Source organism: Apteryx mantelli, chromosome 1 (genome assembly GCF_036417845.1).
Source record: "Apteryx mantelli isolate bAptMan1 chromosome 1, bAptMan1.hap1, whole genome shotgun sequence".
Classification (NCBI taxonomy): Eukaryota; Metazoa; Chordata; class Aves; order Apterygiformes; family Apterygidae; genus Apteryx; species Apteryx mantelli.
This window is the reverse complement of record NC_089978.1, coordinates 146398484-146415455: the sequence shown is the minus strand read 5'-3', so window position 1 is coordinate 146415455 and position 16972 is coordinate 146398484.

Sequence of the window (16972 nt, the reverse complement as noted above, 5' to 3'; positions counted from 1 at the left end):
CTGTAGGCAAGAATGAGCTAAATCAGAGTGAATATTCGAAGAGAAAATAAGTGAATGTGTTTTGTCACCATATTCAAGAACCTTGCTTGCAAAGTATAAATTCCAACACTGTTACCTCTCTAATAACTCTACCTAATTTATGGAAAGGATAGCTGTGATAGTACTTGAAGAGCAAATACTGTTATTGCCTTCCCTGTAAAACAAACAAAAAATTATTTAAGCTATTGGCTCTGGTCAAATGATTATATAAACATCAGAAGACTTTATCATCAGAAATAGATGCACTGTCAGGGAGCTGAAATGTGTTGTACTACTGAGGGTCCTGCAGATGTCAGGAAGAAGCTTATTTACTGTTTTGAAGTATTTCCAAGTATATCTAAAATAGATGGAAGAAGCTTTCTAGACTTTTTGATACAGAAACAAAAGCTTTATTCTAACAACTTAGTGTGGCAACTGATAAGACCTTGGCATTTCGGTGTAACCAATGATACTGTTTCTTCAGATAAGACCTCTTGGAAAAATGGGGATTGTTCAGTTATTGGGAGGTGGGAAACAGTGCAGCAATGACTTGTTTCCTAGCTAGTTGTTAAAACAGATGTTTGCAGCATGTGTGGCTTGTGCTTCTCTTCCCCCTCCACAGGACAGTGCTATTTACCACTTTCTTTGAGACACAAGTCATGGTATAAAGGTGAACGCAAGAACTATTAGATAAATTAAGCTAAGAAGAGAGATAGTATAAGCTTGTGGTGTGGCTTGGTTTGCTACTCAGAGTCTCCCTCAGGCTCTGTAGTTTTCTTGACTTCAGTACCTGAGCCATGTTAAGGGTGAAGCATTGACCATACTTTTCCATTGGCTGAAAGCAATCTGTCAATCCATGTCTAAAGCATGCATGGGTTACGTTCTAGCATGCCATATGTTAGTGGATGCATTTACTGATGACTTGTTGATCAGTATGCTTTTGCATGCTCTCACTCAGCTTCTTTTTTCATGTATGTCTAGAAAGGGCAAGTTGGAGGTACAAATAAATGTACAAGGCTGTACAGACTCTCAAGCTATATGTGTTGTGCCAAAATGCTTTGCAAATTTGTTATGTATCTTTACATACTTTACATGCTTGTTAAAAGGGTTGTTTCAGCCACATGAGAAATATCATTGCTAAAATGTAGTGTTATCACAGATTTTCAGAATGGTTTTTGTAATTTGTGAATTATTGATTCTGAAAAATAACATAATGTGGGAGTCTTTTTCAGATGGAGAAAGTCATAAATCTTTGCCAGCTACTTATAACATGCACACTATGGAATTCCCTCCTCTACATGCACTTTCCTTGCCTTTTTCACAGAAGTGTAGAAAATGTTGTAGCAGATGACCTCCAGAGGAGCATTCCAGCCAACATCATGCTTGAACCATGACTAACAGTATATAAAGTCAGCTGTGGATTTGGTCTGACCAAGTTCTTGAAAACCTCCGAGAGTAGGAATTTCAAAGTCACCTGGGTAGCCTGTTGCAGTCCTGCATTCCCCTCCTAGCAGAGAACTTTTTCCTAACATCCGTTTTGAATCTGCATGCTATCTCTTGTCTTCACAGCTCTTTGAATGTTGGCTGGAACACTCTGTTCTAGCATTCTGGGTTTTTATGGTAGTTAATACCCTCTAACTTCCAAGCAATTTTTTTCTTTTTTTGCTTTGCTTTTAAAGAGCAGTGGCTAAAACAAAATATTGGAAATACCACTGCTAACGTAGTTTTTGATGAATATGTATAAAGAAAACTTTTTGGTTATATTTAAGACTACTTTGCATCTTGCTGTAGAAATCTACTTCAGGATTTGGTGGGGAAAAAATCACATTTCTTAGTTTATTTTAGAGCTTAAAGACTAATAACATTGTAGCCAAAAGTACAATGGTGTTATTGAAAGAAAACAAAAGAAAAAAGGACATCAAAAGTGTACTGTGTAGTTGACAGTCTCTAATTTAATCTCTAAGATTCTCTTAAACAGTTTTTTTACATTTTTTTTGGGGGGGGGGGAAGGCTTTTTGCCATCTTCATAGTCAAAGTACTTTATAGTTTCTTTCCTGAAGCATAGCTTTGCAAAATGTAGAACTTGCTGTGAATGCAGGAGACCACTGGAAAAGTAACTTATAAGTAGCAGTAGTTTCCATCTCACATCTCATGTAGTCTGAGACAGGTAAAGATAGGATTTTCGTAGGTAATATATGAAACTTTCCATTTTCAATTCCATGCTGGCTATATAAACCTTACCCTATGTGCAGCTGATGTGAAAGCTATGATTGAACTGGAAGGAGAACTTTACCTAGAAGACAGAGGTGGTAATGCAATTTTACAGTAGAATCTCAAATGCCTTTACTTTCCTGGGAGATGTAATCAAAAGTTGATACAGAATTGCTTAACTCATCAACTTTTCTTTGCTACTTCAGTCCCAGTAACCTGCTATGGAAGTGCTTTACAGGAAAAAAAAAAAAAAAAAAAGAGGTTTTTAAATAATATGCAAAGTGACCTGTATGTCATATTCTATCACAAATAGTTTAAATTCTCTTCTTACTGTGACATGCAAAGTCTATTCTGTTAACTGGTGATTCTAAATTGAACCCATCAAATTTCGTTCCTGATCTCAGCACGACAAGAAGTACTATTTCATTAAAAGAATGGAAGGCTTAGGGAAAATCTAAAAAACTTTGCAGCAAGTCCACTGGATTTGGATTTCATGGTTCTGGTTAAGTCCTTGTAATTCTGTGTGTAATTCTTTTCTCTTCCCTTGCCTTTCTAGAGCGAATATTTTTTCCTTCACACAGATCTGTGTGACATGCATAGCACTGGTAAAATGTGTTCTTGAGCTGCAGTAGACACCTGTGCAGGGAGTTAAATGGTTGTGTAGGCATGTGAAAGCATACGTTATAATGGCAAAACATTTTCCTAGGTATACTAGCAACAGCTTACCTTGTAAGTTTGTGCAGAAATTTAGGAATATTGAGATAGTGTTTTAATAGTCAAATGGCTGTGATACCCACTCACCTGAAAGTTTGTAAGAATGTATAAGATTTTTTTTTTTGAAGGAAAAAAAAAGTAGCACTAGTTCCCCATAAGGATTCTTTCTAAAACTGCCACGTGCCTTTCTTTGTGAAAGCATAGTGCTAAACTGTAGGTTGAGCTGTGTATTTGTCTTCATATGCTTGGGCAAGCTGTTTTGAGGCTGAATTCACTAGTTTAGTTCTAGCAGAGTTTGAGTGCTGCACTGTTCACTTGACAGTTTTGTTTAGCTTTCACTATATTCATTTCACTATTTAACAAAACTTGCATGTCTCTAAATACTTCATCCCACACTCTACACCAGCTGACATCTGACTTTTGGCCGACTTGGATTAATTCCTCTAGTAAGGCAGAGGATGTTGTGTTTGTTTGACAGTTTAGATGATATTCACCGTTGGCAGTGATATATGCTAAAGTGAATTTGAATTGAATTAGGGTTTCCTATCTCTAATTAATCTTTACATTGTGTTTTAGTGCTTCACTTTTTGTTTAGCTTTCATCTGCAGTAACGGGCAAATACTTGTGCATAATTAGTAATCACAGCCTGTTAGCTGATGTTTTTCTTCCAGGAGTCACGTAAGTGATTTTGGTGTCAGTTGTTCTGGAGGGGTGTGGAGGGGGGGGTTGGGTTTTTTTGTTTTGTTTTGTTTTTGTTTTGCTGGGGGGGGTGGGGGGGAGTAACCTAATATTAAGACTGTAGTTTGATCACTGCAAGACTTCCTGTAGTCTGTATTCAGGTGTAGCCTTAGGGCAATTTAACAATCTTGGTGCCTAAAGTTCAGGGCACAACTTAACTAGTGCAGTTTTAGTCTCTTTTCACATGTTCTTGCAGTGAGCTGGCACTAATGCCGCAGGACATAAGTAGGTTAAGAAAGTTCTGTGCAGATTTCATAAGCTGTGTTAACAAACATTTCTTCATGCTGGGCTATTTCGGAAGTTTTAAGGTGAATCCGTTCGTCTTTCAGTGAGTGTGGAAATGCCATAATTCTGCTGTAAACTCCTGTAGTTTGGTGAGAATGTGAGTGCTTCCTACTGCTGGTTGGGCCAAAGCAATACCCTTGGCATTTCTGTCTGATGGGCAGCTTCAAGGTTAAAACTAACCATAGATTAGATAACTAGGGTTGAGCTTCAAGGCTAAGTCCTCTTTCACTAAGAACATGAAGGGCAACTTGACCTCTGACAAACCATTAAAAAAAAAAAAAAAGACGCTAGAGTCTGAACATAAACTACCAATTATACTATACTGAGCTGTAGTGCCAGGAGCTACATTTCCTCTCATCTTCCAACATCACAAGGAGAAGTGTCAGCAGAAGCAAGACATCCTAATAGTTATCTGTTAGCATAACAGAACTGAAGGTTTAGCTGTTCTGACTGCTCCCTGGCTATGGAAATCAGAATTTAATAACAGAATTTCTTGGTGATTATTCATTTGAGCTCTTAATAAGCCTTCAGCCTTATTTGATCCATGACTTAAAAGGTGCTTCAAGTAAGATAAACATTGATTGTTTATTGAATTCCATGGTTCATATGCATGTGTTTGTTATTAAGCTGTCCTTGTATGTTGACAGGCAAGAAAGAACTGCAGTAATTTAGGGTTGAAGGAACCTCTGGGGTTGGACTAAATGAGCTAGCACTTCTCAAAAGTGTGTCCTAAAATGAAACTGATGCACTGTTTTGCTTTTTTCTTTTTCAAATTTGCTGTCCCTGTGGTATATCAAAATATCAAAAATTTAAAAGATTCTCAATGAATTAAATTCTTAGCTGAATGTTCAGTGTCAACGGATGTCTGTCTTCAGGTTGCTTTTTTTCCTCCCTTGGGTTAGTGCTTTCAGAATGTTAAATGATTGGGTTTTGTATAGAAGTATAAATTTAATTTTCATTGAATAACTCACACATATATACATTTGATCCTGTGTTATTCCTGGTGATATCATACAGGAGACCCTGATGCATGCTGTTGTCTCTGTGCTTTGGCAAAACATATGTTATTGTTAGGTTCCTGAGTTCTGATCTTTGCAGCTACTACTGTGTATGTATTTTTATGAAAAGGTTTTTTAATGCAAAATGTGTGAGTAGTGTTAGGAACTGAAGGTTGCTCCATACCATGAGAATATCCTTAATTACCAGGTCTATAGAGTTAAGATTCCTTTTTTTCCCCCCCTTTTTTTTTCTTTTTTTCCCCCCTCTCTTTCCAGAGTCCCATGTACATCGCTTTCTTGGCTGTGTAATGCCTCAGCAAGAGCCCTCATCTAACATAGCTACTTATCTGTGAAAGAAAAATGGGTTTTGAGGCCCTTCCAAAAAAGGAAAGTCTAGAACCCAATTCTCCCACTTCTGGGATAAATGCTCTAAGCTACCACATAGAATCTCCTCCTTCTTCTTGGGTCCAGTATTCAAACCCAAAGGCAAGAATTAAGTCCTGGAATCCAGGAGAAGGACTTTGAGCTGTTAATCTGTTTTGCATAGAGCAGCTCCCCCTGCACCTTGCCTAGCCTGACTTAAGAGTCTAAATGCAGAAGAGAGGTATGCTTGGAGATGCAGCCATCTCTTGGGGATCTGGGCACTGTCAGTGACTGCCCCTGCATATTTACCTCCCTCCTTTCACTTCACTGAGTAGGAAGCTTTGGTGCTTCAGGCTTTATGAAGTCCATTCCTGGAGCCCAGAATGAACATGTGCCAGTGGCCAGCAGTGCCTGTAAGGAAGCCTTGTTCTTGGTCTGTCTCTACCACAGAATAATATCCTACAGAGTTACTTCCAGTTTTATGCTATTCATTGCTGTCTAAAATACTACTTTGTAAAGCTTTCATTGTCTGTTCTGGAAGTCAAAAGTAGTATTAGTTGCAGTTTGGTTTCAAGCCTGAAACCATGCTGCTCAAATATCTGTTCTGACAATTGTTACTCTAAATAGTATTTTTAAAACTGCTCATGCAGCAATATATTTGTGTTCTGATGCGAAGTTAAGAATTCATACCCCCATTTGCTTTTGCATTTATGACCTAATGTATGAGGGGTGATGGCATGTGGAAGAAAGCATTAGAACTGAAGCAAGGTTATCATCTGATCTTTTTTTCCTGCAGGTTTTTGTTGAGTGTTTATCTTTTAAAAGTATGTTTTGACAGAGTGCACTAGTTATTGTGCAGCTGACAGTGGATTACAAAATTGTTTGTTTAGGATTCAGAAGCCTAGGATTAGATTGCTTCTTGTCAGCAAAGTGCAGGATATACCGCATGGTGTTTGCACATGGAAACAGTATGACCCCAGGCCTAGCGGTGGAATTCAGATGAAGTGATAGTGTTCTCTTGCTTTTTATTTCTCTGGTAAGAGGCCTGAGACTGCATGAGTACAGCTTTATGCTGCAGTTGAACGTGTATTAACTTTGTGAAAGCACAAATGTCAGTAATAGTTTGGAAGTATTGTACTCTGTCCCTGGATGTACTTAGTATTAAAGCAGTACTAAAGCAAGAAAGTATAGTTACCAATTTTGAAAACTCTCAAGTTTGGCTAGTTCTGCCTAAATATTTCATCTTACTGTATCTAAGATTCCAGTGAGCTTTTATAAGCAGAAGCTTTGGCAATAGTTGAACAAGTAGGACTTCAGCTTCAGAGTTGTTTTTAATTAAAGGCTTTCTCTTCTGTGGACTACTCCCACATAGAGTGTTGGAAGTCTTAAGTTTCCATGCATAGAATTTTTCTTTATTCCCTTGGGAGGACAAAAGGGGCAACAGACTTGACCACCTACAAAAGATGCAGATATTGCCATGAAAGCAACCACTTCCTCTCCAGTCAGAGATTGACTGGGAATGAAAACGAGAGCTGAAAGTTTGGATTGTATTTATTTTCTTGTAGTCCATGTGCAGCATGATTTTATTTTATTGTATAGAAAAATCCAAATTGCTAATACTATTGACTGCACTGTTTGTGCAGGATTTCTCAGGCAATGGTAATAGTTGTTCTAGGTCAAAGTTTAGGCTGTTCAGTTGCACTTGAATTCAGGTCATGATGAAAACACACTAAAGGTGATTCAGAGCTCTTGTGACTTTAGGTTAGGAGAATGGATTTTCCATTCAGAACAGAGGTTTAATCCTTTCTTTTCAAAATGTTGTTGAACTATCTTGCTTCTAAAAGCAAAACCAGAAAAACGTATCAAAATTGTATTACTCCTTCATTTTGCACATTAAAACAAGAAAACTTGGTATGCACCTGTGCTAGAGATGTTCCAACCACAGAATGTTGAACTGTTCCCCAAGATTGCTAATCCTTAAGATGATATTTACAGGAACAGGTTCCTCCTTTTGATAAAGACACTCAGAAGTACATGGGGAATTTGAACATTGGCATTTAATGTGGCTTTTCAATTTGCCCATACCAAAAAAAAAAAAAAACCCACCTTTTCTTATTTCATTCTCTTTTCTGATATACTGCATTTATATAACTTCTTTAATTTAAATACCATGTTTTGAATGTCCGAACTTCATAACATTTTACATCTTGGATGATTTTAGGTCTTCAGTTGCTCGCTATCTTATCAGTTAGCAGAAACTTTTGGTAGGCACTTCCACTTGATTTCTTTCCAGGACTTAGGTTTTGTGCCAGGTAATTGTGCTTCCTAAGCCATTATAGCCTGTTAATATTACCTGGTATTTTACACTTCCATAGGTGCATAGAACATGATCAGTAAGTATTAGAAATACAAGCAATCAGTTCTCATTTAAAAGAAAACTGACCTGGCCCTTTTTGTTAAGATTTGTCACAAAGTTTTAAATCCTTAACCCTGTCTATTCACTCATTCACTGCTCTTAATGGCTAGCTCCATATTTCTGTGGAGAGTAGGAATTCAGAAATGGATACTGTTTGGGGAATTTGGTAAGAACCTCACTCTAACAAGAGCAGTGGAAAACAAAAGTGGACTAATTGGATTTTTTTTATTTCCCTGTTTCAGAAAGTAAAAGCAAACTGGATTTGTACTTTAGGAGGTGCAGTGTGATGGTAGTCCAGGGAGCACACAAGCACTTCAGCTTTTGTCACAGCGTACCAAGCAGCTGAGATCTCGTTTTGTTTAACTTTGACTGTTTTGAGTCCCAGTGCCTGGCATCCCAGGCATCTGGTAATTAAGTCCAGAGGCACATGGTGAAGATCCACCATGATGGGAGGAATGATGCTAAAACTCCTTATGGTGGGATGAGTATACTCCCCAAAGGCTTGATTAAGTTGCAAAGCTGGATGCTTTCCAGGAGCTCTTAAAGCAGGTCGTGGTTTGTCCTGGGCCGCTCTCTAAAAAGGCACTAGAAGCCCTTAGAAGGAGACACATGCTGCCCCGGGGGGTGTGCAGTGCGCACCGAGAGTCCCTGGAGGCAAGTAAAATCGGGTTGATTAGCATGAAGAGCAGTAGGGTCACAACATGCCATCTTTTGATCCATTGTGCTTTGGAAGCAAATTAAGGAAGAATTTGGAAGGGGATAAGGAGGGTTAACCAGTAATTTGGAGTTTCTCTTCTATGTGAGTGTGTAAAGTGCTTATTGAAACTTGCAAATGAACCATAAAGTGGAAGTACAGTTCACTTGGCAATGTCTGGAAAAATATATGAGAAGCAAGAGAAAGGCAGAGATAAGAGCAGAAGGACTTCTCAATTGAAGATGAGTAGCTCATGTGTGATGTATTAGAGAAAGGGGAGAGCTACTTAACTCTATTCCAGGTTTTGGCAAGTCTGCTAACTCCAGAAAATTATCCTGATGCAATCCTCCTGGGCAAATGAGTAAATGGACAAGATGGGATTGCTGAGGGTGCAATGAGGAGGCAAATGCAGTGGTTAAGACACGAGATGAAGGCTTGTAGCTGCATGGCCTATAATGAAAAGTTGTATCTGAGAAAGAAGGTACAAAATGCAGACAGTATCTGAAGATATGGAGGGAATGGGCAAGTGGAAAGTGGTGCTTGGTTGCAAACTGTTGCAACAGAGAAGGAGGGTAGGAAGAGAGTGCAAGCTGCAAGAGCACTAAAACATCCTTTACAGCTATATTGAATATGAACTAACAGTTATCCATTTTCCATTGGTGCTGTAGGCTGGCTGTGAGTCTTATTTAGTTTTAATTTTTATTAGCATAGAATCATGTTCTTCCTGAACAGCTATTTGCTGGCTCATTCTATGAATGCTCTACGTGGTCTCTGTAAGACTGCTTCCCAAAGGAAAGTAAGTGCATATAGTGTTGTTACGCTTCCTGCCCTTCCCCAGTGAGTTTTGGACTATAAATCAGTTTCAGCCAAATTTAAAGAGGATTAGCAGTTTAAAAGGTATTGAGTTCATAACGGTTTCACTAAAGTTACCAGCTGAGTAGAGAAAGGAGACCCAAGTATACTTCCATCCGGGGGGAGTGGGGGGGTAATTACAGTTCCTTAGCTATTTAGAGACAGCATGGCTAGCTGGTCAGAGCAGTGCAGACGTAGCCTGGAGCTGGCTTAGCACTGCCACAGCACATGCTGCCAAACAGGTAGAAGGTGACGTCTGAGGGGGAATCCCTGTGTGCTTGTGTATGCAGCTTGGTTAGCAGCCTGAAAGAAGGACTAGGGGAATTAAGTCTATGCAGTTGGAGTATTTTAGTCTATAACCTATTGCTGTATATTATCACTATCTCAGATTTTGCTCAAATAAAAAGCATTATCCAAACTCACAGTGTCTAGAGATGGGAAATACTGAAGTGGTGCAGCTGAGGCCTATAAACAGAGAACAGAAGAAACAACAAAGTTTGTTCTTTTGGGTTTGAGGAAATAAGTAAGCACACCCAAGAGCAAATTTAGAAATGAGGTGGGTTTTTTTCCTCTTTTCTTACCTATATACTTGCCTAAACTGCTTAAAGGTGCCCTGTAGAAATAAGTTCTATTCTCTCTCTACCTTGTGGACTTTTCTCTTCTGGGTTTTCAGGAAATCCACTTGAAATTTCTTAGATATGTTTAATGAATAAGGTAATCTTTCTCTGAAGAAAGCTTTGAGACTATCATCTTTTTTTAAAAAAAGTATTATGTTGAGTTAGAAGTGCCTCACCTTATTTCTGTTTCAGAAATTGATTTTTATTTTTTAGTAGTTGTAAAGTACCATGGCTTTAAACCATGTATTTAATTGACTTTTAAAACTTCTAAGCCAAATCATTTTTAAATAGGCATTTCAATTGTAAATGTATTTTTTCTGTATTACTTCAATGAAAGTATTGAAGTGGAGAAATTAGCTCATTTGCATGCAACTTTCCCAAAGATGTAGTGGAAGAGGGTGTTGTGCTTTGGCCCATATTTTGAAGTGTGGGGAGTATAATGTGTTTGTATGATTCCCCCCCCCCCCCCCCAAGCTTCATGCATTTCAGCTTGCTATTAATAGAGTTGTAGTTGCTATTTTATCTAATGTTCTATATATTTGATATTAATGACAAACAAGTACTAACTGGGTGTTGGAAGACATTATTGTGGAAACCATATGCCTGTTGATGTCTATTTAGTGCCAATGACTTTAAGTTGTTCGTCACAGAACTGATACACAGCACAGTCTCTCCTTTGCTAATGTCCCTGGAAAAGGTATCTTCTGCCACAAAACAAAATGCATCCCAGTTGCTAACACTCAGGCTTTGCTGTGCTGCCACCAACAATCAAACCTTTCCTAGAACTGTGGTGAAAAATGAGGCTTTTCGTGATGAGCTGCTCAGCCCTTCACCTCTAGCAGGATTGTGATGATTCATGTTGATAATTTTGTTTGCTGGTAGCTGGAATAAAGAGTGACAATATGAGTTTGTTTCATGTAAAGCCACCTGCAGATGATAGTTTAGTCCTAATCCTGAAACAGATTCAAGGTTGTGACTTAAAGTAAATAATTCTGCTTGAACCTGACTCAGACTTGTATCAAAATAAATACCATTAATTTCAAGAGCTGAAAGCACTGTGCAAGGTATGGTTTTGATTTGCTGGTACATATCCTAAATTTAATGCTCTTAATTCAAGTTTTAGACTTGCTTTGAAATTATCTGACTGACCTCTGGTTAGTAGAGGCAAAGATCCTTGGGACTCTCTACCACCATCTCCTAAATGCTTTTTGTTTTGTGTACCTCAGATCTATATAGAGCTCAGATTCTATTTATATCTAATCTTCATGAAAGGAGACTATTAATTTTGAAGTTGTTGTTCCTGCTGAATTAATTCAAGTGTGAGAGTGTGAAACTTACTGTTAAAAATGCAATGTTATGTTCTTAACAGTGACCAAATGAGATTTTAATAAGCCATCTGCTTAATTAGCTCACCTGCTGCTTTGTTTTCTTTCAAACCATTCTGTGGTGATCCTAAAGTGTTCTGAAACACTGAGTTGTGCCAAGCCTCATTGCTTCAAAAATGAGTCAAGGTACAAGATGTTATAGAGGTTGGTGTTTTTGAAAGTATTACCAGTCTAACTATCAACATAATGCAGCAACAGTGGGTTAGAAGTTAGTTTTCTATGAAGGCATGCAATTTTTAGGTACAGTCTGTGGTCGTGAAGCTTTCTAGCTACCTCATCTCCCATACTGCAGCTCCCAGACTGGTAAATCGTGATTTGTGCTGCAGTTGAATTGTTGCTACACAGTGTCTCAGGTTTCTTCAGTTCATTACTTTTAGTCATGAGCCAGCTTAGTGAAGCTAACTGATGACAGTGGAAGAAGAGCACTGGTGCCCTGTTGATGAATTTGGGGATGATTTAGGTATCCTGTTGTGGCCTTCAACTTAATTGAATTATTCATTAATTGTCATGAGGGACAGTAAGGACTTGGCTCCATCAGGCTCCATCTCTTCCGTTGAGTAGGGAAGAAAGAAGAAAAGACAAATTGTGCTGAGGCCTCTGAGCAGACAGCAGTCAGCTCATTCTGGGTAACTGAAAAGGAAACCAAATTTACATATTGGCCAGATGGCTTAGAATGGCAGGCACAGCACAGTCAAGAGATGCAGGGACTGGGTTTAAGACACTGTGAGGGAAGATGGCACACTAAAGACAAACTTCTTGAAATCAGACATCAGACTGAGAATGGATTTTAAATATTGAAGTTATTAGTATAATTTTCAAGGCAAAGGGATTATTTTGCTTTAATTTACTAATTCACTTGATATTTGTCACCACTAAAATTGATCATTAAAAGAGATGACAAAAGGTGTATAAATCCTTCACCTCCTCTTATTCTCTCCCCCTGCCCTCCCTCAAAAAAACCCAAACACCCAAATTAATAGTAAATATTTCTAGCCTGTTCTCAAGAATACAAAGAGAAGACACTCTTCCAATTTGATTTTTCTGTGCTATAAAGATTGCATTTCTAGGAGAGATGGGGGATATTCTGTAAGTAGGGAGAATTTTTACTGTAGATTCCCCTACTTCAAAGCAACATTTCTTTTCCTTGTTTTTCATCTTTGTTGTGCTGCTTAAGGAAAAACTCTGAAGTTTTCAACAGCTCCTGGACTAGCCAGTTGAGGCTTCTTGGATGCAAGTAAATTAGTAATTTACCTGGGAAACTGAATTTTGGACTTTGGGGGAGTTCTAGATTATCTGGAGACAAGATTTCTGTCAGTCATTGTTACAACCTCTTGTAATTAAGAGTTTGTGTGAACATGTATATTGGTGCTGTCTGGTCCTGTTACAGCTAGTGTATAGTGTGTGCGTGTCTTGGATAACATCTGCGGCATCTGAATTTGGACTTGTTTCATATAGACGCCATCTTTTTGCCAGTCCCATGTGAGGAAAATTCCTTGCTGCTTAAACTCCCTCTCAGCCTCCTTCCCAGCACTATTATCTTTGTGGTTGTGGGGTCTTCTGTTTGTTTGAAGCAGTGCTTATTATCTCTGAGCACTCCTCTGGCAGATCAACAGAATAACACTAATAGGAAATCACTTAGTCCCACTAAAAATGTGGATCCTACCTCTATATAAACATTTTTGTTTAAAAGAAAGTCCTGCATTCACAACAAATTTCGAAACCAGAATCTGCGCCTTTCTAATAAAAATTTGCATATGAGATGTTTATGCTTGGTCTTTGACATGAACCTACCATTAAAGGTTTTTGCTGTTTGTTGCTAGGAAGCAGAGTTTCTTCTGGGATATTTCCTCTTCATCAGTCCAACAGAGGAGGCTTTCTGGTAAATACTAGCTAGCTTGTTTCCAGTAGCCAGTTCTCCGTTTGGAAAATGTTACCTTATTACTCTACACAAGAATTCTTATGCCAGGGAAAGTCTGCCAAATGCATCCCTGGTCACCAAGGGTAATGTCATACCTTTCTAGATGTGTTTATAGGCCCTTTCAGGGTAGCTGAACTGGCTTCTTTGTGCTTGACTCATTTTCGCTGATTCAAACCTTGCTTTCACCTAACTATTCTTATTAACAGCTTCCAAGGAGCAACCTGCATAGAACAAGCTGTCTATTTGTCCAGAGCTGGTGTCGTATCATAACGGGGGAAAGCAAGCAGGACAATTTGGGCCAGCGTGTAGAGGGTGAGAAACAGAAGAAAAAGTGGCAAACTCTAGACAATGTTTATTCATAGGTAATTGTAAATTAAGGCACGATCACTTTTAAATATACTGAACAGCATGCTACCTATTTAGTGGAGTGAACAGAAAAAAAATTACTGAAATATTTAGTAGAAATTCTGCAGTTGAGTTCAGTTGCAGCAGAATTTTAACCCTGATTTCAGATCCATGCAGCTTTCAGATGACATGGACCTTGTGAAGATTAGCAATGAGGTGAAATCAGTATCTTAATTTTAGCTCTCACGGTTTCCTCATGACTTAACACTTGCATCAAGTATCAAGGTTTTGCAAACATCTGCTTAGACTATCTTTCTGCTAAACACACACAAAATCCTCTGCACGTTTTATCAGTTCTGCCCATCTTCTGTGAAGCATCAGCCTTTTTGTAGTTTGTATACTAGCTGTGAAGAGGTGGCAAAATAGCAGCGTATATGTATGCTGGAGTTTTCTTTACCCCCCCCCCCCCCCAAAATGAACAAATGTCTGAAAGAGGAAGATCTGAGCCAAACAGGACAAAAGAAGGATTTAGGGAAATCTGCTTAATGCCTGGCAAGGGGTGTAAGTGAGGAGATTCCAGACAAGGTAGTCAAAAAGAGAAAGCATGTGAGAGAGAAGAGGATGTAGCTGAGCGGTGTCCAATTTCAGATTGGTGGTTCCTATCACAAATACCTGTCATTACAGAGCTCATCGCTGAGGAACTGGCAAAGAGGAGGGAAGCTGTGATCAGAGGCATGCTTCAGCTTGTGTACCTCTCTTCAATAAATTAGCTTTCCATTCCTATTCCCAATCTTTGCTAAAACGAGTTATGTGTAAGATGAACTATTTTTGAACTTACAGGATTGTGAAACCTCAAGTGGGCTTTCTTCCTCCACGCCTTTCCACTTGCTTCAAGAGGCATTTGTATGCTATTAGAGGTAAGGGTTATTTTGCCTTCTGTGTTTTGAAAGCATGGTGTACATTTTGGACAAAAACTTAAGAGTCAAAAATATATTTTGGGGCTGTCAAAATGGACCTCAGTGAAAAGGCAAATAAGACATTAATGGTATATGAATTAACTGTAAACAAATAAAGAACTGAATACATACAAAAGAAAAACAAATACTACTATAAAAAGTGGTATGGAGGTATAATCAGGAAGCAGAGACGCACACAAGGCCAAAAGGTTTTCCTCCTTTTTTCAGACTTTTCTGTAAACTTTTACTGTGTAGTCCTAGAAACTAAATTTATTCTAGATTATTTTTTATTTATTGTAAGTTAGCTTTGTTTAGAAACTATAATGTGACAGAGTGATTTCAGTGCACAGGTCATATGTTTCCAAAGTGTGCGAGTACTTCATTTTTAGTGACTGACAGATCTCTGAAAGCATACCACTAATGACTTTGGTGCACGCAGTCCTGTGAGTCCTGCGCATTAGTCTGTATTATCTTTCTGGTGGGAGCACAAACAACAGGCTGCTTTTATTGTTTCACTGCTGCTATTTATGCTATTAAAAATATTTGCCCTTAAAAAGGGGGGGGGCAGTATTTCCCCTGAACTCAAACTGTTTCAAAGAAACTGTTCAAATCATTTGCTGCTTTAGTGAATGTTGTTTTCAAAACTGGGAGTGTCAGCAAGTAATTCCTTATTAAATGGTGCCTCTTTTTATTTTTTTCTTAAAGAACATTAGGAAAACAGATGACCAAAACTGATCTGTGCTGAATGCAAAGCTGTTCATTATGTGTGCTGACTCTGGGGGAAAATGCACTTGCTGGCTTGCTAAATTGAAATAATAGTTTGGATGTTGACAGACAGAAAAACAATTAGAGCTGTCGGATTCTTTACTGACATGTGTGTTGTCACATGGAGAGACGACTTGTTTTGTGCCAGCAAATCTGAACTATTCAACTCTCAGCAAGATATCAAGTTAATTAATTAAGTTCCTTACAGTTGGGCTTGGAATGTGAGGTCTGTTTATTTGTGAAGACAACCTTTCCAGGAATAAACAGCAAAAGTGACTGATGGGGCCTTTTCTGTGTTTTCTCAGTCACTGTTATATTACAGGCTAACAAAAGACCACCTTCTGCTTAGTTTATTGGTACATTAAAATGGTCTTACCTGATTGAACAGTTTCTGTATTTGTACGCTGTTAATGCTTGTGGATAGTAGGTTTTTTGTTTTGCTTTGTTTTTTGAAGTGTGTAACTTTGCAGAAAAACATTTATTTAAAATATTGATCTCTGCGTTTTTCAAGTGCTTACTAATGTCTCGGAATATAATTCTGTACATGCTGGTACTCTTCAAAGCTATCACTTTTGTGAATTAATGATACAAGCATATTTTTGAAATCTGGTTTTACTAGTACATTTGGATTTGAATATTCTTTTTCTTTTGTTTTCTGAGTGGGTACTTCTGGGTGTATGCTGGACTGACTACAGCAGAATTGCGTAGTGCTTGTCCATTAAAGTTTGTCCTGTCAGTTTGGCTCTGGCTCTAACAGTGTTTGGGGGGTGTTGTTACTGAATGTCACAACTTTTCTGATGAGGATCAGTATGTCTTCTGGACCATGTGTTGACATTTGTCAGTTGTTAAACTAAGTATTTGGTTGCAGAAGGGGAATAATCTTTCTATTGTAGCTCTAGGGCTGGACTAATGTCTCTCTTTAATACAGAAAGAAATGTTTGCTTCATAAGGAGAAGCAGTTCTGATAACAGATTGTAAAACATGGATTATACTAAGTATTTACTTCCTAAGTTTTTCCTGCCTCCAGGTGCAGTTCTGTTAAATCCATCAGCATGATCAGATTCCATTTTTTTGTGTAACCCAAGCCTGTTTGCCTTTACTGATCTTCTCTAAACAACTTTCAGATTTCTTTCTCTGTTCTGTGTTTTCTATTTTCCTGTTACTTAACTCTTCAAAAGTATTTTCTTTAGTTTTGTCATCGTATCCATGGGGGATTACCTGAATACGTGAGCTTCTTTCAATATATTATGGTATATGTTTTCTTCTATCTGGTTAAATAATCTAACTATCTTGTAAGCTTTCTAGAAGGCAAGAAAAAAAAATCACCAGTATTGAATTTCTTTTAAAAGTAGACAATGCTGCCTTGGAGTTATTATTTTGAAATTTGTGAAATCAGCCTCTCTGGAGTTCCAGCTAGAAATTAGCTTGTGTGGGACATGATCCAGGTGGATCTGTATATGCAGAAGAAAAGCAGTTCCTAGTAAAGCTGAGCCTGTAGCAAACCCACTTGTGTTCAGATATGCAGTTAACTCGAAGTTAACACTTGACAAACCTTCATTGATGTGACTTTATCATTATTTCAGTGAAGTAGAGCCATGTTAATAAGCAAGAATTGTATAGACTAGGCAGTGTGGCTTTTTTGATTTAATACCATAGTGTGCATGGAAAAAAACAAGGATAATATTTTAGCCAAAGTC